The 26,158-nt window shown below is 45.4% G+C and overlaps 1 protein-coding gene across 1 annotated transcript in view; it reads left to right on the top strand.

Moving 5' to 3' along the window:
- The window catches only part of LOC118964702 (ras-related protein Rab-6B), a 154,521-nt gene that overhangs the window by 123,976 nt on the left and 4,387 nt on the right, over positions 1-26,158 (top strand). The window lies entirely within an intron of this gene.

A 26,158-nucleotide genomic window follows, 5' to 3' on the forward strand; every position in this document is an offset into this window, starting at 1 on the left:
TGATCAGGTAGTGTGATGGAGGCAGTGTGATGGAAATAGTGTGATGGAAATAGTGTGATGGAGGTAGTGTGATGGTATGTGACGGCAGTAGTGTGACGGCAGTAGTGTGATGGAGGTAGTGTGATGGTGTGATGGCATGTGATGGATGTAGTGTGATGGAGGTAGTGTGATGGATGTATTGTGATGGAGGTCGTGTGATGAGGTAGTGTGATGGAGGTAGTGTGATGGGGTCGTGTGATGGGGGTAGTGTGATGGAGGTAGTGTGATGGAGGTTGTGTAATGGGGTAGTGTGATGGAGGTTGTGTGATGGGGTAGTGTGATGGAGGTAGTGATGGGGTAGTATGCTGGTATGTGATGGAGGTAGTGTGATGGAGGTAGTGTGATGGAAATAGTGTGATGGAGGTAGTGTGATGAGGTAGTGTGATGGATGTAGTGTGATGGAGGTAGTATGATGAAGGTAGTGTGATGGAAATAGTGTGATGAGGTAGTGTGATGGAAATTGTGTGATGGAGTAGTGTGATGGAGGTAGTATGATGAGGTAGTGTGATGGAGGTAATGTGATGGAGGCAGTGTGATGAGGCAGTGTGATGGAAATAGTGTAATGGAGGTAGTTGAATGGAGGTAGTGTGATGGAGGTAGTGTGATGGAGGCAGTGTGATGGAGGCAGTGTGATGGTATGTGACGGCAGTAGTGTGACGGCAGTAGTGTAATGGAGGTAGTGTGATGGATGTAGTGTGATGGAGGTAGTGTGATGGATGTATTGTGATGAGGTCGTGTGATGGAGGTAGTGTGATGGTATGTGATGGGGGTAGTGTGATGGGGTCGTGTGATGGAGGTCGTGTGATGAGGTAGTGTGATGGAGGTAGTGTGATGGAGGTCGTGTGATGGGGTAGTGTGACGGGGTCGTGTGATGGGGGTAGTGTGATGGAGGTTGTGTAATGGGGTAGTGTGATGGAGGTTGTGTGATGGGGTAGTGTGATGGTAGTGATGGGGTAGTATGCTGGTATGTGATGGAGGTAGTGTGATGGAAGCAGTGTGATGGAAATAGTGTGATGGAGGTAGTGTGATGGAAATAGTGTGATGGAGGTAGTGTGATGGATGTAGTATGATGAAGGTAGTGTGATGGAGGTAATGTGATGGAGGCAGTGTGATGGATGTAGTGTGATGGAGGTTGTGTAATGGGGTAGTGTGATGGAGGTTGTGTGATGGGGTAGTGTGATGGAGGTAGTGATGGGGTAGTATGCTGGTATGTGATGGAGGTAGTGTGATGGAAGCAGTGTGATGGAAATAGTGTGATGGAGGTAGTGTGATGGAAGCAGTGTGATGGAGGTAGTGTGATGGATGTAGTATGATGAAGGTAGTGTGATGGAGGTAATGTGATGGAGGCAGTGTGATGAGGCAGTGTGATGGAAATAGTGTAATGGAGGTAGTGTGATGGAGGCAGTGTGATGGAGGTAGTGTGATGGAAATAGTGTAATGGAGGTAGTGTGATGGAGGCAGTGTGATGGAGGCAGTGTGATTGAGGCAGTGTGATGGAGGCAGTGTGATGGAAATAGTGTGATGGAGGCAGTGTGATGGAAATAGTGTGATGGAGGTAGTGTGATGGAGGTAGTGTGATGGAGGTAGTGTGATGGTGTGATGGATGTAGTGTGATGGATGTAGTGTGATGTGTGTGTTGGTTTGTGATGGTGGTAGTGTGATGGTATGTGATGGAGGTAGTGTGATGGAGTTAGTGTGATGGGCCGTTTTGACATCAAACTCGATCATTTTGAATTGTGACAATTTACTGGACATACAGTATATGATGATAGATTATTTTGAGTAAAAAGTCACGCTGTACCCCAAGTATACCAAACATTAAGAACACTTTCCCAATATTGAGTTGCACCCCCCCTTTTTTCCCCTCAGATCCGTCTCAATTCGTCTTGGCATGGACTCTACAAGGTGTCGAAAGCCTTCCACAGGGATGCTGGCCCATGTTGACTCCAATGCTTTCCACAGTTGTGTCAAGTTTCCTGGATGTCCGTTGGGTGGTGGACCGTTGTTGATACACACGGGAAACTGTTGACGTGAAAAACCCAGCAGCGTTGCAGTTCTTGACACCAACCGGTGTGCCTGGCACTTACTACCATACCTCGTTCAAAGGCACTTAAATATTTTGTCTGGCCCATTCACCCTCTGAACGGGACATACACTATCCATGTCTCAATTGTCTCAAAGCTTAAAAATCCTTCTTTAACCCGTCTCCTCCACTTCATCTCCACTGATTGAAGTAGCTTTAACAAGTGACATCAATAAGGGATCATAGTTTTCACCTAAATTCAACTGGGTGGACAACATGTCAGGTTAATGGAGGACATCCCCAGGAAGTTGTCATAATTACTGTGTAATGGTAGGGGTTTGAGAACCACAAGCCTCCTATATTTTGTATTGAAGTCAATGTACCCAGAGGAGGACGGAAGCTAGCTGTCCTCCGGCTACACCATGGTGCTACCTAACAGAGTGCTGTTGAGGCTACTGTAGACCTTCATTACAAAACAGTGTTTTTTTCAATAATTTGGTGATGTGAATATATTTAGTATATTTTATCTAAAGATATTTTTTAATATTTCACTATTTACATTTTTCTGAAATTGACTGAGGATGGTCCTCCCTTTTTCCCTTGAGGAGCCTCCATTGCTCCGTCACACACACACACCTTGTCAACCAGCTTCACATGGAAATATTAATGAGAGAGTAGAGTAGGACAAGAATAGAGCAGAACAGAGTAGGATGAGAACAGAGCAGAACAGAGCAGAACAGAGTAGGACGAGAACAGAGCAGAACAGAGTAGGATGAGAACAGAGCAGAACAGAGTAGGACGAGAACAGAGCAGAACAGAGTAGGATGAGAACAGAGCAGAACAGAGTAGGATGATAACACAGTAGGATTTTATTCATTTTATTTAACCTTTATTTAACTAGTCAAGTCAGTTTAGAACAAATTCTTATTTACAATTACGGGCCTACCAAAAGGCAAAAGGCCTCCTGCGGGGCCCGGGGCTGGGATAAAAAATATATATATATATTATAAATACAGGACAAAATACACATCACGACAAGAGAGACAACACTACATAAAGAGAGACCAAAGACAAAAGAGCAGGAGTAGAACAGAGTAGGAAGAGAATAGAGCAGGAAGAGAACAGAGCAGGAAGAGAACAGAGCAGGAAGAGAACAGAGCAGGAAGAGAACAGAGCAGGAAGAGAACAGAGCAGGAAGAGAACAGAGCAGGAAGAGAAGAGCAGGAAGAGAATAGAGCAGGAGGAGAACAGAGTAGGAGGATACACACATTAAAATGAAATACATTTTTCATAAATCAGAGAGAGGGAGAGGGAGAGGGAGAGAGCGAGGGAGAAAGAGAGAGCGAGGGAGAGAGAGAGAGGGAGAGAGAGAGGGAGAGGGAGAGAGGGAGAGGGGGAGAGGGAGAGGGGGAGGGAGAGAGAGAGGGGGAGAGAGAGAGGGAGAGGGAGGGAGAGGGGGAGAGGGAGAGAGAGAGAGAGAGAGAGAGGGAGGGAGAGAGAGGGAGAGAGAGGAATAGTAACATACTATTCAGTTGGTCTGTTATCAAGTACATTTCCCAAACTCAGTCCCCGGGAACCCAAGTGGTGCCCGTTTTTGTTTTTGCCCCTAACACTACACAGCTGATTCAGGTTATGTGTTAGGGGCAAAAACCAAAACGGGCACCCCTTGGGGTCCCGAGGACTGAGTTTGGGTAACGCTGCAGGTCAACTAGAGTGTTAGAGAGAGGTATAGTAACACCCCGGGCTATCCAGTTGGTATGTCATGTATTCATATAAAGGGAAACACAACAAAGGCAACTGGCTAAAACCGATATCCACTATGACAGGCCACTATGACAACCTATATCCACTATGACAGGTCAGCAGATACAACCTATATCCACTATGACAGGTCACTATGACAACCGATATCCACTATGACAGGTCAGCAGATACAACCTATATCCACTATGACAGGTCACTATGACAACCTATATCCACTATGACAGGTCAGCAGATACAACCTATATCCACTATGACAACCTACAGTGCCTTGCGAAAGTATTCGGCCCCCTTGAACTTTGCGACCTTTTGCCACATTTCAGGCTTCAAACATAAAGATATAAAACTGTAGTTGTTTGTGAAGAATCAACAACAAGTGGGACACAATCATGAAGTGGAACAACATTTATTGGATATTTCAAACTTTTTTAACAAATCAAAAACTGAAAAATTGGGCGTGCAAAATTATTCAGCCCCTTTACTTTCAGTGCAGCAAACTCTCTCCAGAAGTTCAGTGAGGATCTCTGAATGATCCAATGTTGACCTAAATGACTAATGATGATAAATACAATCCACCTGTGTGTAATCAAGTCTCCGTATAAATGCACCTGCACTGTGATAGTCTCAGAGGTCCGTTAAAAGCGCAGAGAGCATCATGAAGAACAAGGAACACACCAGGCAGGTCCGAGATACTGTTGTGAAGAAGTTTAAAGCTGGATTTGGATACAAAAAGATTTCCCAAGCTTTAAACATCCCAAGGAGCACTGTGCAAGCGATAATATTGAAATGGAAGGAGTATCAGACCACTGCAAATCTACCAAGACCTGGCCGTCCCTCTAAACTTTCAGCTCATACAAGGAGAAGACTGATCAGAGATGCAGCCAAGAGGCCCATGATCACTCTGGATGAACTGCAGAGATCTACAGCTGAGGTGGGAGACTCTGTCCATAGGACAACAATCAGTCGAATATTGCACAAATCTGGCCTTTATGGAAGAGTGGCAAGAAGAAAGCCATTTCTTAAAGATATCCATAAAAAGGTTTGTTTAAAGTTTGCCACAAGCCACCTGGGAGACACACCAAACATGTGGAAGAAGGTGCTCTGGTCAGATGAAACCAAAATTGAACTTTTTGGCAACAATGCAAAACGTAATGTTTGGCGTAAAAGCAACACAGCTCATCACCCTGAACACACCATCCCCACTGTCAAACATGGTGGTGGCAGCATCATGGTTTGGGCCTGCTTTTCTTCAGCAGGGACAGGGAAGATGGTTAAAATTGATGGGAAGATGGATGGAGCCAAATACAGGACCATTCTGGAAGAAAACCTGATGGAGTCTGCAAAAGACCTGAGACTGGGACGGAGATTTGTCTTCCAACAAGACAATGATCCAAAACATAAAGCAAAATCTACAATGGAATGGTTCAAAAATAAACATATCCAAGTGTTAGAATGGCCAAGTCAAAGTCCAGACCTGAATCCAATCGAGAATCTGTGGAAAGAACTGAAAACTGCTGTTCCCAAATGCTCTCCATCCAACCTCACTGAGCTCGAGCTGTTTTGCAAGGAGGAATGGGAAAAAATGTCAGTCTCTCGATGTGCAAAACTGATAGAGACATACCCCAAGCGACTTACAGCTGTAATCGCAGCAAAAGGTGGCGCTACAAAGTATTAACTTAAGGGGGCTGAATAATTTTGCACTGTTCAGTCATCACCACAGATAATAAATCCCTGACCAGTTCATTCATCACCACAGATAATAAATCCCTGACCAGTTCAGTCATCACCACAGATAATAAATCCCTGACCAATTCAGTCATCACCACAGATAATAAATCCCTGACCATTTCAGTCATCACCACAGATAATAAATCCCTGACCCTGTTCAGTCATCACCACAGATAATAAATCCCTGACCCTGTTCAGTCATCACCACAGATAATAAATCCCTGACCTGTTCATTCATCAGCACAGATAATAAATCCCTGACCTGTTCATTCATCACCACAGATAGTTGATCCCTGACCCTGTTCAGTCATCACCACAGATAATAAATCCCTGACCTGTTCAGTCATCACCACAGATAATAAATCCCTGACCCTGTTCAGTCATCATCACAGATAATAAATCCCTGACCTGTTCATTCATCACCACAGATAATAAATCCCTGACCAATTCAGTCATCACCACAGATAATAAATCCCTGACCATTTCAGTCATCACCACAGATAATAAATCCCTGACCCTGTTCAGTCATCACCACAGATAATAAATCCCTGACCTGTTCATTCATCAGCACAGATAATAAATCCCTGACCCTGTTCAGTCATCATCACAGATAATAAATCCCTGACCAGTTCAGTCATCACCACAGATAATAAATCCCTGACCCTGTTCAGTCATCACCACAGATAATAAATCCCTGACCTGTTCATTCATCAGCACAGATAATAAATCCCTGACCTGTTCATTCATCACCACAGATAGTTGATCCCTGACCCTGTTCAGTCATCACCACAGATAATAAATCCCTGACCTGTTCAGTCATCACCACAGATAATAAATCCCTGACCCTGTTCAGTCATCATCACAGATAATAAATCCCTGACCCTGTTCAGTCATCACCACAGATAATAAATCCCTGACCCTGTTCAGTCATCACCACAGATAATAAATCCCTGACCTGTTCATTCATCAGCACAGATAATAAATCCCTGACCTGTTCATTCATCACCACAGATAGTAAATCCTTGACCCTGTTCAGTCATCACCACAGATAATAAATCCCTGACCAGTTCAGTCATCACCACAGATAATAAATCCCTGACCCTGTTCAGTCATCACCACAGATAATAAATCCCTGACCTGTTCATTCATCAGCACAGATAATAAATCCCTGACCTGTTCATTCATCACCACAGATAGTTGATCCCTGACCCTGTTCAGTCATCAGCACAGATAATAAATCCTTGACCCTGTTCAGTCATCACCACAGATAATAAATCCCTGACCAGTTCAGTCATCACCACAGATAATAAATCCCACCACAGTGACTGTGTGACCTCTAGAAAGGGGCGGGAACCTCCTGTTACATGGGTGCGCTCGTCATGTCTTCAGGTCCACCCAGTATGCCGTCATTGACTTGAATGGGAAGGCCAGTTGTATGGGTTATATTTCTATGGTGTGACCTCCTCATCATAGGAGTCGAGTCAATAATCAAACAATCCTTTAGTAGTGAGATCAACTATTTAGTCAAATACAGAACCATGTTATTACAGTGTTGTTACTACAGTAATAACGATGTACAGCGATTTATAAAGAGAAAGGTATCGTCTTACCAGATCATTTGTTTCTCTGCTGCCGTGGTGTAAAGTACTTAAGTATCTGTACTTTACATTGCTATTTATTCATTTTCGCAACTTTTACTTTTACTCCTCTACATTCCTTTAAGGAAATACTGTACTTTTTACTCCATACATTTTCCCCCGAAACCCAAAAGTACTCGTTACATTTTGAATGCTTAGCAGGACAGGAAAATGGTCTAATTCACACACGTATCAAGAGAACATCCCCTGGTCATCTCTACTGCCTCTGATCTGGCAGATTCACTAAAAACAAAAAGACTTCGTTTGAAAATGATGTCTGACCGCCCCTGGCTACATCGTGCTGTCTGGTTTGCTTAATATAAGGAATATTAAATTATTTAAACTTTAACTTTTGATACTTAAGTATATTTCAGACCAAATACTTTTAGACTTTTACTCAAGTAGTATTTTACTGGGTGACTTACTTGAGTGATTTTCTATTCAGGTATCTTTACTCTTTATTCAGGTATCTTTTACTCAAGTATGACAACTGGGTACTTTTCCCACCCCTTCTCTGCTGCAATAGTCTAATTTCCTCTGTTGTTCCACCCTGGCCAGGTTCAGTTCAGCTTATTAGGAGGAGAGGGGAATGAGGAGGAGAGGGGAATGAGGAGGCGAGGGGAGGGGGATGAGGAGGAGAGGGGAGGGGAATGAGGAGGAGAGAGGAGGGGAATGAGGAGGCAAGGGGAATGAGGAGGAGAGGGGAATGAGGAGGAGAGGAGAATGAGAGGGGAAGGAGGAGGAGGGGGGAATGAGGAGGAGAGGGGGGGGGGAATGAGGAGGAGAGGGGAATGAGGAGGAGAGGGGAATGAGGAGGAGAGGGGAATGAGGAGGAGAGGGGAATGAGGAGGAGAGGAGAATGAGGAGGAGGGGGGAATGAGGAGGAGAGGGGAGGGGAATGAGGAGGAGAGAGGAATGAGGAGGAGAGGGGAGGGGAATGAGGAGGGGAGGAAAGGGGAATGAGGAGGAGAGGAGAGGGGAGTGAGGAGAAGAGGGGAATGAGGAGGAGAGGGGAGGGGAATGAGGAGGAGAGGAGAGGGGAATGAGGAGGAGAGGGGAGGGGAATGAGGAGGAGAGGAGAGGGGAATGAGGAGGCGAGGGGAGGGGAATGAGGAGGAGAGGGGAGGGGAATGAGGAGGAGGGGAAGGGAATGAGGAGGAGAGGGGAGGGGAATGAGGAGGAGAGGGGAATGAGGAGGGGAAGGGAATGAGGAGGAAATGGGAATGAGGAGGCGAGGAGAGGTGAATGAGGAGGCGAGGAGAGGTGAATGAGGAGGAGAGGGGAATGAGGAGGAGAGGGGAATGAGGAGGAGAGGGGACTGCGGAGGAGAGGGGAATGAGGAGGAGGGGGGAATGAGGAGGCGAGGAGAGGGGAGTGAGGAGAAGAGGGGAGGGGAATGAGGAGGAGAGGGGAATGAGGAGGCGAGGTCCTCTGTGTCTACTGACGTTCTGTCTGCCTCCCGAATGAGTCCAAAATGGCACCCTATTCCCTATATAGTGCACTTCTTTTGACCAAGGCATATGTATATAGTGCACTACATAGGGAATAGGGTGCCATTTGAGACTCAAACTCTGCTTAATGGAGCAGAGCCAGTGTTGTTACAGCTCTCCCTGGACAGTATAGATCTCTCTGGTGGGGCTGAGGCAACATCCAAGACACTCTCATCTTTCCACACCTACCTGCTAGCCATGACGAGGGGGGGGGGAGTAGGGGGCACAGGGCAGGAGGAAGCCTAGCAGAGGAACAAGTGTTTAAAAACATTTAATAATATTCAGTCTTATCTCCTCTATCAAGGTCTATTACACAGTCTACACATCCACAAACCCAGCTCGGCTGTTTCTTTAGGAACCCACCAGAGGTTTGGTCGTTTTTTAAACATGCACAGGCTGTGAAGGAGAACAATCAGGACGTATAGTAATGTGTAGATTTATTTTCTCTCAACGATTCCATTGTTTGTTTCTCCCTTCTGTTTGTGTTAGGATCAACACTTTTACCCAATCGCACAGTTTGAACTGGAGAGGACTGGTCACCCCTCATAGCCTGGTTCCTCTCTAGGTTTCTTCCTAGGTTCTGGCCTTTCTAGGGGAGTTTTTCACTAGCCACCGTGCTTCTACACCTGCATTGCTTGCTGTTTGGGGTTTTTAGGTTGGGTTTCTGTACAGCACTTTGTGATATCAGCTGATGTACGAAGGGCTATATAAATACATTTGATTTGATTTGAGAGGAGAATGGGTGGCTGATATTTTAAACAATATTTAACACAGACCAGATCTTGAAATTGCCCGTTTTGAAATGGGTAGGTATGTTGGGGATTGGATGAGTGTGTTGGGGATGGGGGTGTGTGTGTTGGGGATGGGGGTGTGTGTGTTGGGGATTGGATGAGTGTGTTGGGGATGGGGGTGTGTGTGTTGGGGATGGGGGTGTGTGTGTTGGGGATGGGGGTGTGTGTGTTGGGGATGGGGGTGTGTGTGTTGGGGATGGGTGTGTGTGTTGGGGATGGGTGTGTGTGTTGGGGATGGGTGTGTGTGTGTTGGGGATGTGTGTGTGTGTGTTGGGGATGTGTGTGTGTGTGTTGGGGATGGGTGTGTGTGTGTTGGGGATGTGTGTGTGTGTGTTGGGGATGTGTGTGTGTGTGTTGGGGATGGGTGTGTGTGTTGGATGGGTGTGTGTGTGTGTGTTGGGGATGGGTGTGTGTGTGTTGGGGATGGGTGTGTGTGTGTTGGGGATGGGTGTGTGTGTTGGGGATGGGTGTGTGTGTTGGATGGGTGTGTGTGTTGGATGGGTGTGTGTGTGTGTGTTGGGGATGGGTGTGTGTGTGTTGGGGATGGGTGTGTGTGTGTGTTGGGGATGTGTGTGTGTGTGTGTTGGGGATGGGTGTGTGTGTTGGGGATGGGGGGGGGTGTGTTGGGGATGTGTGTGTGTGTGTGTTGGGGATGTGTGTGTGTGTGTTGGGGATGGGGGTGTGTGTGTTGGGGATGGGGGTGTGTGTGTTATCCTGGAGGAGTGTGATTTACTATTGGTGTCAAGGCCTGAGGCACAAATTTCCTCTCTGTTTCTGTGGAGCTTCTCTTCCCTCGCTTTAGGCCCTGGCCTGCACCTCATCTCCTCTGCAGAGCAGCAGAGTGGAGACGATGATGATGGTCTCGATGCAGAGCAGCAGAGAGGAGAGGAGAGACGATGAGGATGGTCTCGATGCAGAGCAGCAGAGAGGAGAGGAGAGAGGATGAGGATGGTCTCGATGCAGAGCAGGAGAGAAGAGGAGAGACGATGAGGATGGTCTCGATGCAGAGCAGCAGAGTGGAGAGGAGAGACGATGAGGATGGTCTCGATGCAGAGCAGGAGAGTGGAGAGGAGAGAGGATGAGGATGGTCTTGAGTCAGAGCAGCAGAGTGGAGAGGAGAGACGATGAGCATGGTCTCGATGCAGAGCAGGAGAGTGGAGAGACGATGAGGATGGTCTCGATGCAGAGCAGGAGAGTGGAGAGGAGAGAGGATGAGGATGGTCTTGAGTCAGAGCAGCAGAGTGGAGAGGAGAGACGATGAGCATGGTCTCGATGCAGAGCAGGAGAGTGGAGAGGAGAGACGATGAGGATGGTCTCGATGCAGAGCAGGAGAGTGGAGAGGAGAGAGGATGAGGATGGTCTTGAGTCAGAGCAGCAGAGTGGAGAGGAGAGACGGTGAGCATGGTCTCGATGCAGAGCAGGAGAGTGGAGAGACGATGAGGATGGTCTCGATGCAGAGCAGGAGAGTGGAGAGACGATGAGGATGGTCTCGATGCAGAGCAGGAGAGTGGAGAGGAGAGAGGAGAGACAATGAGGATGGTCTCGATGCAGAGCAGGAGAGTGGAGAGACGATGAGGATGGTCTCGATGCAGAGCAGGAGAGTGGAGAGGAGAGACGATGAGGATGGTCTCGATGCAGAGCAGGAGAGTGGAGAGGAGAGAGGATGAGGATGGTCTCGATGCAGAGCAGCAGAGAGGAGAGGAGAGACGATGAGGATGGTCTCGATGCAGAGCAGCAGAGAGGAGAGGAGAGAGGATGAGGATGGTCTCGATGCAGAGCAGCAGAGGAGAGGAGAGACGATGAGGATGGTCTCGATGCAGAGCAGGAGAGTGGAGAGGAGAGAGGATGAGGATGGTCTCGATGCAGAGCAGCAGAGTGGAGAGGAGAGAGGAGAGAGGATGAGGATGGTCTCGATGCAGAGCAGGAGAGTGGAGAGACGATGAGGATGGTCTCGATGCAGAGCAGGAGAGTGGAGAGGAGAGAGGAGAGACGATGAGGATGGTCTCGATGCAGAGCAGGATTCTGACAGAGATAGGGTCGTACATGTTAGTAGGAATCAGGACAACAGCCTGGCATCTATCTCCTCTGTGTCCTGGGATGTGTCCCACCGTAATACCCTGTATATAGCCTCCACATTGACTCTGTACCGGTACCCCCTGTATATAGCCTCCACATTGACTCTGTACCGGTACCCCCTGTATATAGCCTCCACATTGACTCTGTACCGTAATACCCTGTATATAGCCTCCACATTGACTCTGTACCGGTACCCCCTGTATATAGCCAGAGTCAATGTGGAGGCTATATACAGGGTATTACGGTACAGAGTCAATGTGGAGGCTATGTACAGGGGGTACCGGTACAGAGTCAATGTGGAGGCTATATACAGGGTTTTACGGTACAGAGTCAATGTGGAGGCTATATACAGGGGGTACCAGTACAGAGTCAATGTGGAGGCTATATACAGGGGGTACCGGTACAGAGTCAATGTGGAGGCTATATACAGGTGGTACCGGTACAGAGTCAATGTGGAGGCTATATACAGGGGGTACCGGTACAGAGTCAATGTGGAGGCTATATACAGGGGGTACCGGTACAGAGTCAATGTGGAGGCTATATACAGGGGGTACCGGTACAGAGTCAATGTGGAGGCTATATACAGGGGGTACCGGTACAGAGTCAATGTGGAGGCTAAATACAGGGGGTACCGGAGCAGAGTCAATGTTGAGGCTATATACAGGGGGTACCGGTACAGAGTCAATGTGGAGGCTATATACAGGGGGTACCGGTACAGCTAGTCGAGGTAATTGATGTAATTTGTACATGTAGGTAGAGTTATTAAAGTGGGAAATAACAGAGAATAGCAGCAGCGTAAAAGAGAGAAGGGGGGGGGGGATAGTCTGGGTAGCCATTTGATCAGCTGTTCAGGAGTCTTATGTCTTGGGGGTAGAAGCTTTTTTAGAAGGGTCTTGGACCTAGACTTGGCGCTCAGGTACCGCTTGCCGTGCGGCAGTAGAAAAAACAGTCTATGACTAGAGTGGCTGGACTCTTTGACAATTTTTAGGTCCTTCCTCTGACACCACCTGGTATAGAGGTCCTGGATGGCAGGAAGCTTGGCCCCGGTGATGTGCTGGGCCGTACGCACTACCCTCTGTAGTGGCAGAGCAGTTGCCATACCAGGCAGTGAGGCAACCAGTCAGGCAGGATGCTCTCGATGGTGCAGCTGTAGAACTTTTTGAGGATGTGAGGACCCCATGCCGAATCTTTTCAGTCTCCTGAGGGGGAATAGGTTTTGTCGTGCCCTCTTCACGACTGTCTTGGTGTACTTGGACCATGTTGAATTCGTGATCTATGAATTTAAAACATTTTCGTATTCCATGTCCTCCATTTAACCCATGTTTTTTTTTAATAACAGACTGAGCTGTTGGCTGATAAAGCATGTGTGACTCCAGACAGTCAGTGGAACGTCACCATCAAAACACCTCGCCCCCCCCCCCCCCCTTTTCTGTGTGTGAATACTTCTATGACATTGCCGGTATAATCTACCGCAGCCGGTGTCATTAGTGAACACATGCAGAGGCTAATCTGGAGTCTACTGATGAGTCCAAAGCAGAGCACCTCAAAGCCCTCAGTCACCTTTTAATATCCTCCTGCCCTGATAGCACAATACATAATGGAAAGCATGACTTTCTAGTCTCTACCCCCTCTATAATCATGACTTTATACCTCCTCTATAACCATGACTTTATAGTCTCTACCCCCTCTATAATCATGACTTTATACCCCCTCTATAATCATGACTTTATACCCCCTCTATAATCATGACTTTATAGCCCCTCTATAATCATGACTTTATAGCCCCTCTATAATCATGACTTTATAGCCCCTCTATAATCATGACTTTATAGCCCCTCTATAATCATGACTTTATAGCCCCTCTATAATCATGACTTTATAGCCCCTCTATAATCATGACTTTATAGCCCCTCTATAATCATGACTTTATACCTCCTCTATAATCATGACTTCATACCTCCTCTATAATCAGGACTTCATACCTCCTCTATAATCAGGACTTCATACCTCCTCTATAATCAGGACTTTAAACCCCCTCTACCCCTCCATCATCAGGACTTAAACCCCCTCTACCCCTCCATCATCAGGACTTTAAACCCCCTCTACCCCTCCATCATCAGGACTTTAAACCCCCTCTACCCCCCTCTAATAAGGACTTTAAACCCCCTCTACCCCTCCATCATCAGGACTTTAAACCCCCTCTACCCCTCCATCATCAGGACTTTAAACCCCCTCTACCCCTCCATCATCAGGACTTAAACCCCCTCTACCACCCTCTAATAAGGACTTTAAACCCCCTCTACCCCTCCATCATCAGGACTTTAAACCCCCTCTATAATCAGGACTTTAAACCCCCTCTACCCCTCCATCATCAGGACTTTAAACCCCCTCTACCCCTCCATCATTGGGACTTTAAACCCCCTATAATCAGGACTTCATACCCCCTCTACCCCTCCATCATCAGGACTTAAACCCCCCCACCCCTCCATCATCAGGACTTAAACCCCCTCTACCCCCCTCTAATAAGGACTTTATACCCCCTCCACCCCTCCATCATCAGGACTTAAACCCCCTCTACCCCTCCATCATCAGGACTTAAACCCCCTCTACCCCTCCATCATCAGGACTTAAACCCCCTCTACCCCTCCATCGTCAGGACTTAAACCCCCTCTACCCCTCCATCATCAGGACTTAAACCCCCTCTACCCCTCCATCGTCAGGACTTTAAACCCCCTCTACCCCCCTCTAATAAGGACTTTAAACCCCCTCTACCCCTCCATCATCAGGACTTTAAACCCCCTCTATAATCAGGACTTTAAACCCCCTCTACCCCTCCATCATCAGGACTTTAAACCCCCTCTACCCCTCTATAATCAGGACTTAAACCCCCTCTACCCCTCCATCATCGGGACTTTAAACCCCCTCTACCCCTCCATCATCGGGACTTAAACCCCCTCTACCCCTCCATCGTCAGGACTTTAAACCCCCTCTACCCCTCCATCATCAGGACTTAAACCCCCTCTACCCCTCCATCATCAGGACTTAAACCCCCTCTACCCCTCCATCGTCAGGACTTTAAACCCCCTCTACCCTCCTCTAATAAGGACTTTAAACCCCCTCTACCCCTCCATCATCAGGACTTTAAACCCCCTATATAATCAGGACTTTAAACCCCTTCTACCCCTCCATCATCAGGACTTAAACCCCCTCTACCCCTCCATCGTCAGGACTTTAAACCCCCTCTACCCCTCCATCATCGGGACTTAAACCCCCTCTACCCCTCCATCGTCAGGACTTTAAACCCCCTCTACCCCTCCATCATCGGGACTTAAACCCCCTCTACCCCTCCATCATCAGGACTTAAACCCCCTCTACCCCTCCATCGTCAGGACTTTAAACCCCCTCTACCCCTCCATCATCAGGACTTAAACCCCCTCTACCCCTCCATCATCAGGACTTAAACCCCCTCTACCCCTCCATCATCAGGACTTAAACCCCCTCTACCCCTCCATCATCAGGACTTAAACCCCCTCTACCCCTCCATCATCAAGACTTTAAACCCCCTCTACCCCTCCATCATCAGGACTTAAACCCCCTCTACCCCCCTCTAATAAGGACTTTAAACCCCCTCTACCCCTCCATCATCAGGAATTTAAACCCCCTCTACCCCTCCATAATCAGGACTTTAAACCCCCTCTACCCCTCCATCATCAGGACTTAAACCCCCTCTACCCCCCTCTAATAAGGACTTTAAACCCCCTCTACCCCTCCATCATCAGGACTTTAAACCCCCTCTACCCCTCCATCATCAGGACTTTAAACCCCCTCTACCCCTCCATCATCAGGACTTAAACCCCCTCTAATAAGGACTTTAAACCCCCTCTACCCCTCCATCATCAGGACTTTAAACCCCCTCTACCCCTCCATCATCAGGACTTTAAACCCCCTCTAATCAGGACTTTAATCCCCCTCTACTCCTCCATCATCAGGACTTTAAACCCCCTCTACCCCTCCATCATCAGGACTTTAAACCCCCTCTAATCAGGACTTTAAACCCCCTCTACCCCTCCATCATCAGGACTTAAACCCCCTCTACCCCTCCATCATCAGGACTTTAAACCCCCTCTAATCAGGACTTTAAACCCCCTCTACCCCTCCATAATCAGGACTTTAAACCCCCTCTACCCCTCCATCATCAGGACTTTAAACCCCCTCTACCCCTCCATCATCAGGACTTTAAACCCCCTCTAATCAGGACTTTAAACCCCCTCTACCCCTCCATCATCAGGACTTTAAACCCCCTCTAATCAGGACTTTAAACCCCCTCTACCCCTCCATCATCAGGACTTAAACCCCCTCTACCCCCCTCTAATAAGGACTTTAAACCCCCTCTACCCCTACATCATCAGGACTTTAAACCCCCTCTAATCAGGACTTAAACCCCCTCTACCCCTCCATCATCAGGACTTTAAACCCCCTCTACCCCTCCATCATCAGGACTTTAAACCCCCTCTACCCCTCCATCATCAGGACTTAAACCCCCTCTAATAAGGACTTTAAACCCCCTCTACCCCTCCATCATCAGGACTTTAAACCCCCTCTACCCCTCCATCATCAGGACTTTAAACCCCCTCTAATCAGGACTTTAATCCCCCTCTACTCCTCCATCATCAGGACTTTAAACCCCCTCTACCCCTCCATCATCAGGACTTTAAACCCCCTCTACCCCTCCATCATCAGGACTTTAAACCCCCTCTACCCCTCCATCATCAGGACTTAAACCCCCTCTACCCCTCCATCATCAGGACTTTAAACCCCCTCTAATCAGGACTTTAAACCCCCTCTAATCAGGACTTTAAACCCCCTCTACCCCTCCATAATCAGGACTTTAAACCCCCTCTACCCCTCCATCATCAGGACTTTAAACCCCCTCTACCCCTCCATCATCAGGACTTTAAACCCCCTCTAATCAGGACTTTAAACCCCCTCTACCCCTCCATCATCAGGACTTTAAACCCCCTCTAATCAGGACTTTAAACCCCCTCTACCCCTCCATCATCAGGACTTTAAACCCCCTCTAATCAGGACTTTAAACCCCCTCTACCCCTCCATCATCAGGACTTTACTTTTATCAGGGGGAAGTAATTCACCACTCTTCTCCCCCGACATAGATTTATTAACATCATCTTAAAGGGAATGGGAGTTATTAACATCATCTTAAAGGGAATGGGAATTAGGGTACTTTGATGCGTCCTCACCTGTCTGATGGTGTTCAGCAGCATCTAGAAGACAGTTTGTCGTTTCCAAAGAGTTGAAAGACAAACTGTCAGGTCTGGAGCAAATTAACTTCTATTATTGAAAACTATTTTCTTCCAAAACAAATCACTTTTGTAACCTTCAAATATCACAACAGGCAAAATGAGTCCATATCGTTGATCAGCAATATAAACAGTGGGAGAGGATGGAACTACAATATAAACAGTGGGAGAGGATGGAACTACAGTATAAACAGTGGGAGAGGATGGAACTACAATATAAACAGTGGGAGAGGATGGAACTACAATATAAACAGTGGGAGAAGATGGAACTACAGTATAAACAGTGGGAGAGGATGGAACTACAATATAAACAGTGGGAGAGGATGGAACTACAATATAAACAGTGGGAGAGGATGGAACTACAATATAAACAGTGGGAGAGGATGGAACTACAATATAAACAGTGGGAGAGGATGGAACTACAATATAAACAGTGGGAGAGGATAGAACTACAATATAAACAGTGGGAGAGGATGGAACTACAATATAAACAGTGGGAGAGGATGGAACTACAATATAAACAGTGGGAGAGGATGGAACTACAATATAAACAGTGGGAGAGGATGGAACTGCAATATAAACAGTGGGAGAGGATGGAACTACAATATAAACAGTGGGAGAGGATGGAACTACAATATAAACAGTGGGAGAGGATGGAACTACAATATAAACAGTGGGAGAGGATGGAACTACAATATAAACAGTGGGAGAGGATGGAACTACAATATAAACAGTGGGAGAGGATGGAACTACAATATAAACAGTGGGAGAGGATGGAACTACAATATAAACAGTGGGAGAGGATGGAACTGCAATATAAACAGTGGGAGAGGATGGAACTACAATATAAACAGTGGGAGAGGATGGAACTACAATATAAACAGTGGGAGAGGATGGAACTACAATATAAACAGTGGGAGAGGATGGAACTACAATATAAACAGTGGGAGAGGATGGAACTACAATATAAACAGTGGGAGAGGATGGAACTACAATATAAACAGTGGGAGAGGATGGAACTACAATACAGTGCCTTGCCTAAAACTGTATTTTTTTGTGAAGAATCAACAACAAGTGGGACACAATCATGAAGTGGAACGACATTTATTGGATATTTCAAACTTTTTTAACAAATCAAAAACTGAAAAATTGGGCGTGCAAAATTATTCAGCCCCCTTAAGTTAATACTTTGTAGCGCCACCTTTTGCTGCGATTACAGCTGTAAGTCGCTTGGGGTATGTCTCTATCAGTTTTGCACATCGAGAGACTGAATTTTTTTCCCATTCCTCCTTGCAAAACAGCTCGAGCTCAGTGAGGTTGGATGGAGAGCATTTGTGAACAGCAGTTTTCAGTTCTTTCCCCAGATTCTCGATTGGATTCAGGTCTGGACTTTGACTTGGCCATTCTAACACCTGGATATGTTTATTTTTGAACCATTCCATTGTAGATTTTTCTTTATGTTTTGGATCATTGTCTTGTTAGAAGACAAATCTCCGTCCCAGTCTCAGGTCTTTTGCAGACTCCATCAGGTTTTCTTCCAGAATGGTCCTGTATTTGGCTCCATCCCATCTTCCCATCAATTTTAACCATCTTCCCTGTCCCTGCTGAAGAAAAGCAGGCCCAAACCATGATGCTGCCACCACCATGTTTGACAGTGGGGATGGTGTGTTCAGGGTGATGAGCTGTGTTGCTTTTACGCCAAACATAACGTTTTGCATTGTTGCCAAAAAGTTCAATTTTGGTTTCATCTGACCAGAGCACCTTCTTCCACATGTTTGGTGTGTCTCCCAGGTGGCTTGTGGCAAACTTTAAATAACACTTTTTATGGATATCTTTAAGAAATGGCTTTCTTCTTGCCACTCTTCCATTAAGGCCAGATTTGTGCAATATACGACTGATTGTTGTCCTATGGACAGAGTCTCCCACCTCAGCTGTAGATCTCTGCAGTTCATCCAGAGTGATCATGGGCCTCTTGGCTGCATCTCTGATCAGTCTTCTCCTTGTATGAGCTGAAAGTTTAGAGGGACGGCCAGGTCTTGGTAGATTTGCAGTGGTCTGATACTCCTTCCATTTCAATATTATCGCTTGCACAGTGCTCCTTGGGATGTTTAAAGCTTGGGAAATCTTTTTGTATCCAAATCCAGCTTTAAACTTCTTCACAACAGTATCTCGGACCTGCCTGGTGTGTTCCTTGTTCTTCATGATGCTCTCTGCGCTTTTAACGGACCTCTGAGACTATCACAGTGCAGGTGCATTTATACAGAGACTTGATTACATACAGGTGGCTTGTATTTATCATCATTAGTCATTTAGGTCAACATTGGATCATTCAGAGATCCTCACTGAACTTCTGGAGAGAGTTTGCTGCACTGAAAGTAAAAGGGCTGAATAATTTTGCACGCCCAATTTTTCAGTTTTTGATTTGTTAAAAAAGTTTGAAATATCCAATAAATGTCGTTCCACTTCATGATTGTGTCCCACTTGTTGTTGATTCTTCACAAAAAAAATACAGTTTTATATCTTTATGTTTGAAGCCTGAAATGTGGCAAAAGGTCGCAAAGTTCAAGGGGGCCGAATACTTTCGCAAGGCACTGTAGGTGATGAGAGAGAGAGAGAGCACACTCGGGTTATATCCCAATTCTACACCCTTCTCCCTAAGTGTGCACTTGCGAACTCCTTGTCGTGAATTGAAAAGCATAGAATTGGTGTAAGAATTGGAAGGAGGGAGTTTCCATTTGCTAAATCCATGCATGTCTGATTGGTGCATCCTCACCTGTCTGATTGGTGCATCCTCACCTGTCTGATTGGTGCATCCTCACCTGTCTGATTGGTAGGAGGGAGTTTCCATGTGCTAAATCCATGCAAGAAAGTATATAAGTGCACACTTTTGGGAGAAGGAAATGAATCGGGACGCAACATGACTTGTAAGTCCAGTTGATTTGAGTACTGCCTATGAGGAGGAAAGGTGGTCCACACGGTCTGTTCACAGTGTGTGATGTGTCTCTGTGTTGCACAATCCAGTGACAAGTAATGACTTGGAACCATAGAGTTAGATACAGTACAGTATCGACCTGTATGCTTTCAACCCCTCCCCCTCCTGTCTATCCAAGCAGTAATACCAATGGGATAACTACAGTGTCTACCAATGGGATAACTACAGTGTATCAGGGGTAATACCAATGGGATAACTACAGTGTATACCAATGGGATAACTACAGTGTATCAGGGGTAATACCAATGGGATAACTACAGTGTATACCAATGGGATAACTACAGTGTATACCATTGGGATAACTACAGTGTACCAGGGGTAATACCAATGGGATAACTACAGTGTATCAGGGGTAATACCAATGGGATAACTACAGTGTATCAGTGGTAATACCAATGGGATAACTACAGTGTATACCATTGGGATAACTACAGTGTACCAGGGGTAATACCAATGGGATAACTACAGTGTACCAGGGGTAATACCAATGGGATAACTACAGTGTATACCAATGGGATAACTACAGTGTACCAGGGGTAATACCAATGGGATAACTACAGTGTATACCAATGGGATAACTACAGTGTATACCAATGGGATAACTACAGTGTTTACCAATGGGATAACTACAGTGTATACCAATGGGATAACTACAGTGTTTACCAATGGGATAACTACAGTGTATACCAATGGGATAACTACAGTGTATACCAATGGGATAACTACAGTGTATACCAATGGGATAACTACAGTGTATACCAATGGGATAACTACAGTGTTTACCAATGGGATAACTACAGTGTATACCAATGGGATAACTGCAGTGTATACCAATGGGATAACTACAGTGTTTACCAATGGGATAACTACAGTGTATACCAATGGGATAACTACAGTGTTTACCAATGGGATAACTACAGTGTATACCAATGGGATAACTACAGTGTATACAAATGGGATAACTACAGTGTATCAGGGGTAATACCAATGGGATAACTACAGTGTATACCAATGGGATAACTACAGTGTTTACCAATGGGATAACTACAGTGTATACCAATGGGATAACTACAGTGTATCAGGGATAATACCAATGGGATAACTACAGTGTACCAGGGGTAATACCAATAGGATAACTACAGTGTATACCAATGGGATAACTACAGTGTATACCAATGGGATAACTACAGTGTATACCAATGGGATAACTACAGTGTATCAGGGATAATACCAATGGGATAACTACAGTGTATCAGTGGTAATACCAATAGGATAACTACAGTGTATACCAATGGGATAACTACAGTGTATACCAATGGGATAACTACAGTGTATACCAATGGGATAACTACAGTGTATCAGGGATAATACCAATGGGATAACTACAGTGTTTACCAATGGGATAACTACAGTGTATACCAATGGGATAACTACAGTGTATCAGGGGTAATACCAATGGGATAACTACAGTGTATCAGGGATAATACCAATGGGATAACTACAGTGTATCAGGGGTAATACCAATGGGATAACTACAGTGTCTACCAATGGGATAACTACAGTGTATCAGTGGTAATACCAATTGGATAACTACAGTGTCTACCAATGGGATAACTACAGTGTCTACCAATGGGATAACTACAGTGTCTACCAATGGGATAACTACAGTGTATCAGTGGTAATACCAATGGGATAACTACAGTGTATCAGTGGTAATACCAATGGGATAACTACAGTGTATCAGTGGTAATACCAATGGGATAACTACAGTGTATCAGTGGTAATACCAATGGGATAACTACAGTGTATCAGTGGTAATACCAATGGGATAACTAGTGTATCAGCTGTAATAGATGAACTTCATGAGGATGTGCTCAGTGAACACACTGTTTTGTCCACCGCCACTCTTCTCCATCCACATCTGAAACTCCTAAACAGACAGGCAAGCAGACAGTTAGAAGGACGGACACACACACACACACACACACACACACACACAATGTCAAAATGAAAACAAATGTAAAGCTAAATGTTCTATTATAAATGTAAGACAAGCTATCAGATGACGCCTTGATTACCCACATACCATAGTGATCTCATCATAACTTACTAGCTGGCTGTGATCTCTAGTAACTTCAGAGAGTCATAACTTACTAGCTGGCTGTGATCTCTAGTAACTTGACAGACTCATAACTTACTAGCTGGCTGTGATCTCCTCTAGTAACTTCAGAGAGTCATAACTTACTAAATGGCTGTGATCTCTAGTAATTTGATAGACTCATAACTTACTAAATGGCTGTGATCTCCTCTAGTAACTTCAGAGAGTCATAACTTACTAAATGGCTGTGATCTCCTCTAGTAACTTCAGAGAGTCATAACTTACTAGCTGGCTGTGATTGAAAATATATCTCCATGCTATCTAGTTAGCCAGCTAATTGTTTCAATGCACCTTTCCAAATGTGAAATTTCAAGACAAAAAAAACAACAACAGTTACCTAGGAGTGTTTGTTGACGTCTTCCTTTTCCTGTTAATGTAGCTATCTAGGCTTGCCACGGCTAGCTAGCTGGTCTTCTTTATTCAAAATGGGAAAGTCTAATAAATACAAACCAAATCAAGCTCATTTATACAGTAAAAAACAAGCAAGGAGGTGGGCAAAGCCAAGCACGAGCTAGCGAGATCCTACTGACTTGTTGTAGCATGTAATTGCACATTTCCGTTAAGGAACGTCTTCTCTGAGCCGTGTGCACAAACTCAATTCGACCTTGCATTCCTTCCAAACAACACAATTATTATTTTATTTATTTACTTTTAAGAAAATGCAATTTTTTTAAAAGCGTCAATTCTATAAAACTTAGTGCACCGTGTTCGTTACAATTGTTTTGTTTTGGGAACAGAAAAAATTTATTGAGATCAGATGTTTCATCGATGAGAAAATGAGCAGAATGACAGCCCAGTTTCAGCTTGCTAGCTCCATCCTCTCCCCGAGACTGGACTTCCTCTCACTGCCATATTTAGTGGTAAGAAAAGGTTCTAAAAAGGATGCTACAGCTTTATAACCCCTGTGACATGTCTGGGTTACCCCTTCTGTCTGTGACACTGTTGCTTCTCACCATAGCCAGCTAGCTAGCTATCTAACGTGGCTAAGTGTGCTAACATCATATTAACTGCTAGCTAGCTTGCGGCACCTTGTCCGATCCGATCCCTCAACCTCCTAGCAACAGTAACAATGGGGCGGAGTTATGGGAACAAAAAGCAGCGAATCAACTTCTAAAACACAGATTGTCGTCACAGTCATTCAGATTCAATAGGCAGTTAGATCTGGTCCTGACACCGGCTGGATGGTCCTGATTATGGAGGGGGTATCAATAGAGCCTGGGGACCAAGTTATCCCCTCCAGAGTCATACTTTCTCACTACAGGAAGTAGGGTGCTGAGGGTGCTGCAGCACCCCCTGAAAAAAATCTGAATAATTTGAATTAAAAAAATATATATTTTTGGCCTTTAATAGTCCTCATGTATTAGCGGATTTATCCGTTTGTAGCGCTAGCGTGGACAAAAATATTTAAATGTTTTTGTTGCTAACGTTAGCTAGGTGGCTAATTACCCACAACAGAATGGTTAACATGACTTCCTGGTTCTCTACCTCCTCATCTGAATGCCCACAACAGAATGGTTAACATGACTTCCTGTTTCTACCTCCTCATCTGAATGCCCACAACAGAATGGTTAACATGACTTCCTGTTTCTACCTCCTCATCTGAATGCCCACAACAGAATGGTTAACATGACTTCCTGTGTGGCTAGTCATCCCTCCTCATCTGAAGGTGATAGGCCTTCTCTGGAACAGACTTCCTGCAGGACTCAGTCTTCCCTAAACCAGACTGCTGGTGCAGTCACCAGGGGCCACAGGGCTCCTTTGCAATGGTAGTATGTGTCAAAGGGGTGGGGGATTCTGATTGGCCGATCCTCTGGCAATGTCCAGGCATATGTGATGTTAGCAGGACGTCCTTCAGATGACATTTAACAGGACTCAATGACACACCAGACACACAACACATGAACACATACACATACACAAACGACACGCACATGCACACGCAACACGTGAACACACACACACAAATGACACGCACATGCACACGCAACACGTGAACACACAGGCACAACAGCTGAACACAGACACCAGTGGTGCCATGGAAACCGCCCTGCCATGGCCTCCAAGGAGCGTGTCATGTGGGTGTGTATATAACCTGCCGTGGGGAAATGGAACCCTATTGTCTTTACCGGACCCCTTATCACAAGGTAGCGCGCTATCCACTATAGAGAATAGGAGGCCATTGGGGACGCAGGTCGGAGAGACGGGAGAATGATGTCATATATCAGACATGGGGGGGGGGGGGGCTGTGAGCTCATTTAATGGAGAGATGAAATACAACCAATGGGCTTTAGAAGTCCAGTTTCTTCTCCATATTCTTTAGTCTTTTCTTGAAGAATGCTGTGTGCTGTTTGCTTACTGTGTGTATTGAATGTAGCTAATACAAACTACGGGAAAGAGATCCTATCTGTAAAAATCTCTTTTAAGCTGTGTGATTGACTCCGTTCCACTAATGGCTGTCACTGTAAACAAGATGGAAGCAAATCTTTACCGCATTGATTTTAAGCTCACTTAAAAAATTAAAATTAAAAAAGGGCTCTACAGCGTGATTTGAAATGTTTTTAAAAAAGGCAACGTTCCCGTGTTCAGCATTCACAGTAACCGCTGCAGGCTCCGTAAGGAAATGACCTTCGCATTTCTATTTCCTGTAAGGCTTCAGCGATCCAGATTGAATAGAGTCCTAAACCTTATTAAAAGTAGTAGGAGCTCTGTGTTCCACAGGAGGACAATATGTTGGAGGGTTCATACATGGATGGCCCTGTTCACGCCCTTATGCACTGGAGCCTTGAGATGGTACGGCCGTAGTAGTAGATGTTTGAACAACAGCACCACCTAGTGCCATAGAGGTCATACTGCAGAGACACGTTAGAACAGTACCATGTCATGTCAATAGAGGGCAGTAAAGCTACATGCGTTTCAGACACACCTTTGTTATGTCCCAAATGGCACCCTATTCCCTATATAGTGCACTACTTTAAACCAGAGACCTATGGCAACCTATTCCCTATATAGTGCACTACTTTAGACCAGAGTCCTAACACCCTATTCCCTATATAGTGAACTACTTTAGACCAGAGCCCTAACACCCTATTCCCTATATAGTGCACTACATTAGACCAGAGCCCTAACACCCTATTCCCTATATAGTGCACTACTTTTGGTGGAAAGTAGTGTACTGAAGAAAACCGGGTTCCATTTGGGACTTAAACACTGAATCATGTTAGACAGACACACTAACACACAGACACACTAACACACTAACACACACACACTGTAACACACTGTAATACACACACACTGTAACACACTGTAACACACACAGTAACACAGACACACTAACACACACACACCGTAACACACTGTAATACACTGTAACACACTGTAACACACACAGTAACACACACACACTAACACACACACACCGTAACACACTGTAACACACTGTAATACACACACACTGTAACACACTGTAACACACACAGTAACACAGACACACTAACACACACACACCGTAACACACTGTAATACACACACACTGTAACACACTGTAACACACTGTAACACACACAGTAACACACACACACTAACACACACACACTAACACACAGTAACACACTAACACACACAGTAACACACTGTAACACACTGTAACACACAGTAACACACAGTAACACACACTAACACACTGTAACACACTCACTGTAAAACACTGTAACACACACAGTAACACAGACACACTAACACACAGTAACACACTGTAACACACACTGTAACACACTGTAACACACACACTAACACACACACACACACACACTAACACACTGTAACACACACAGTAACACACTCACAGTAACACACACAGTAACACACACACACACACACACACACACAGTAACACTAACACACAGACACACAGTAACACTAACACACAGACACACTAACACACAGACACACTAACACACGGTAACACTGTAACACACAGCCACACACACACACACAGTAACACACGGTAACACACAGTAACACAGTCACACTAACACAGACACACTAACACACGGTAACACTGTAACACACACACACACAGTAACACACGGTAACACACAGTAACACAGAGACACACACACACACAGACACGTTTTTATTCTTGC

Source organism: Oncorhynchus mykiss, chromosome 5 (assembly GCF_057628025.1).
Source record: "Oncorhynchus mykiss isolate SJ-2025 chromosome 5, ASM5762802v1, whole genome shotgun sequence".
Classification (NCBI taxonomy): domain Eukaryota; kingdom Metazoa; phylum Chordata; class Actinopteri; order Salmoniformes; family Salmonidae; genus Oncorhynchus; species Oncorhynchus mykiss.